This window comes from Ascaphus truei, unplaced genomic scaffold, assembly GCF_040206685.1.
Source record: "Ascaphus truei isolate aAscTru1 unplaced genomic scaffold, aAscTru1.hap1 HAP1_SCAFFOLD_981, whole genome shotgun sequence".
NCBI lineage: Eukaryota > Metazoa > Chordata > Amphibia > Anura > Ascaphidae > Ascaphus > Ascaphus truei.
This window is the reverse complement of record NW_027457321.1, coordinates 61,100-64,587: the sequence shown is the minus strand read 5'-3', so window position 1 is coordinate 64,587 and position 3,488 is coordinate 61,100.

Sequence of the window (3,488 nt, the reverse complement as noted above, 5' to 3'; positions counted from 1 at the left end):
CTACCTTTATCTATGCGAGAGAAATTAAGGAAATTATCCAAATGGGGGTTAATAACCGGTGGATAACAGAGCCTGAATCTGAGTTTCTAACTATGTTGCATCCTAAATGCCCTATTTTCTATACCTTGCCCAAAATACACAAGAATTTAAACAATCCCCCGGGGCGGCCTATTATAGCTGCTATTAATTCATTAAATCAACCCCTTGCAAAATTTGTAGACACATTTCTACAACCTATAGCACAGACAGCCAACTCATACATCAAAGACACGTTTGATTTCCTTGACAAATTAAAAAAACTCACCTGGTGATGGGACTAATCATATTCTGGTTAGTTTAGATGTGTCTAGCCTTTATACAATAATCCCCCATGTTGAAGGTCTTGAGATAATCAAGGCCACCCTCATTCGCCATTATAGTGATACTGTTCCAATTGAATACATTATGCTCATTTTACATTTCATTCTCTATAAAAATTATTTTAGATTTGAGAGTGATTTCTTCCTGCAGATTAAGGGGACAGCAATGGGCAGTAATATGGCCCCTGCTTACGCCAACATATACATGACACATTTCGAAGAGCAGTACATCTACAAATCAGACTTTCTGGTGCATATTAAAAGCTATTACAGATATATTGATGATGTTTTTCATATGGACAGGTACGGAGGATCAGCTGTTATCTTTTTTTGAGTATCTTAATGGTCTCCATTCACCGGTCCTCCTCACTAATACATGGAGTACACAGCAACTCTCATTTTTAGATGTCCTCATTACACAGACTAATGGGGAGTTACATACTGATCTTTTTAGAAAGGATACAGACAGAAATGCAATTTTAAGGGCAGATAGCCATCATCCTCCTTCTCTTATTGATGCATTACCTTTTTCACAGAAAGTCCAGGTCTGCAAAATCACGAGCAGGAAGGATCATATTGAACCAGCTATTGGAGAACTATGTGGTAGATTCCTGGCTAGGGGATATCTTCCTGCGTATATCCTCCTGCTGTGTTAGACCGGGCACTGGATAAAGAGGTAAGTGCTACCAAAAATAAGAAGGAGGACGGGCTTGTATTTACCACTATATACAGTCAAGCTGGTGGTTTTATTAAATCTACCATTCTTAAACACTGGCATATTCTGCAAAATGATGATATATTATCTGAAAGTTGCTGTGTACCACCAATGGTGGCATTCAAAAGAGGGAGAAATCTGGCGGATAGCCTGATACATGCAGATAATGAGGGTAACTACAGAACTCCTCATTTTCTGGAGGGTGGCAGACCGGGTAACTTTAGATGCATGAGCTGCTCGGTCTGTAACAGGCTGACTACCGGTAGTCAATTCAGTCACCCCCAAAGCGGGAGGATCATAAAAATCAAAAATAGAATCACATGTAGATCTGAATATGTAGTGTACGTAATAAAGTGTCCATGTGGTCTTCTTTATGTGGGTAAGACCATAAGAATGTTAAAAACAAGGTTCATCTTAATATATATAATCAAAGGTTGGTACTAGCTGCGGTGAATGTGATTGGTCCGTGGCCACCCCGACTGTCATTGTCAAGAGGTACGCCCCACTGTGACACACACCGCCCACACGACTGTCATTGGCCAAAACTTACAGTGACATCACTGACACACACCTACTTCACTGTCACACACTTGCACTGACAGCATACCCCCACAGAACCCCTGCAGAGTCCTTGGTAAGTTCATCTCACACTCTCACCCCTGTGTCCACACACACACACACACACTTACACACACTTACACACACTTACACACACTTACACACACTTACACACACTTACACACACTTACACACACTTACACACAATTAACATTTTAATATGTCCTGTTTCACACACACACTTTACATATTAATATGCCCACTTTACCAACTGAGTACATACACACACACACACTCACACCTGAGACCATGCTTCTTCACCTAATATCACATGAGATCCATATTACTGCACCGACACACTTTATTCGAGCAAATACCCAGTATGTACCTGGCAGATACCTGGAATGCGCCGCTCCTCACCTCTGACAAGCCCTGTTGCGTTTGCCTTCCCAGCCTGGGTTCATGCCTGGCTGACGGGCGGCTGATCTGTTAAATGATAATGATTAGGATTTAATAGGCTGCAATGCTTTGCGTGTCTACCAGATGGCATAAATTCATGAATTGTAATGCAGTATATATATATATATACTGTGCAGTATTGCAGCCAGCGGGAATAAAATGCTTCAATCCCTGCCTGGAAAATACCTCAATGCACTCGGGCAGAAAACAGTCACAAACCTCAATACACCCGGGTATACCCGAATTCGTGGGACTAGCCGAGCTCGAATAAAGTGTGTCGCCAGTGTAGATGAATGTTACATCTCTTAAAGGGATAACTTGGAATCTACATTTTACAATATTAAGTGGCTGCTGTGAGTATCTCCTCACTAACTGTCATTTAATGCCTAAACATATTGTTATTTATTTGCTTTCACATGCTATTATTATGTATGTAGAAATGAATCTGTCTTTACACAAAATGGCTGCTGTGAGAATCTCCTCACTGTCATTTCATGCCTACTATCATTTTGCCTCCACCCCTTATTGGCATCAGATCAGAAGTTTCTCAGTCAGTGTGTCGTTGGCCTACATTTATTACTCACGCAGTGCAGTTGTGGGTTTGTTTTTATATGTTTGCTCCAACTGGAACTACTAAAAATTATACTTCTTATTTTAAACAACATCAATTTATTTTATCTATTTAAATTCCGGCCAACGCCGGGTCTCGCCCAACAGTATCTGTGCACATGGCCTCTCTGCGACACTCCCTGCGCACACTCATGCTATGGCGTGCCTTTCAATTTCTATTACAAAAATGCCCGCACCTACCTTCATTCTCCCTCCGCAACGGCCGCCCAACAGTATCTGTGCACATGGCCGCCGCGCACCGCGATACTCCCTGCGCACACTCATGCTATGGCGTGCCTTTACATTTCTATAAAAACAATGGCCGCCCGTACCTTCATTCTCCCTCTGCAACGGCCGACCGACAGTCCCTGTGCACATGGCCGCCGCGCACCGCGACACTACCTGCGCACATTCAACACACATTCTCCCTCTGCAACGGCCGGCCGACACTCCCTGTGCACATGGCCGACCGTATGGCCTACGCACACACACACGACGACACTACGAACAACACTCCCTGTAGCCCTGCACTCTCCCTTTATGCCTTACTACAAATACATATATATGAAAAAAATGGCGTGCGTTTACATTTCTATTACTACAATTGCCGCCCGTACATTCACCTACGCACTCTTTATTAAGTTTCTAAAATGGCCGACAAAGGAACTTACAATTCAAATAAATATCTATGAAAACAATGGCGTGCGTTTAAATTTCTATTACTAAAATTCCCGCCCGTACATTCACCTACGCACTCTTTATTAACTTTGTAAAATGGCCGACAAAAT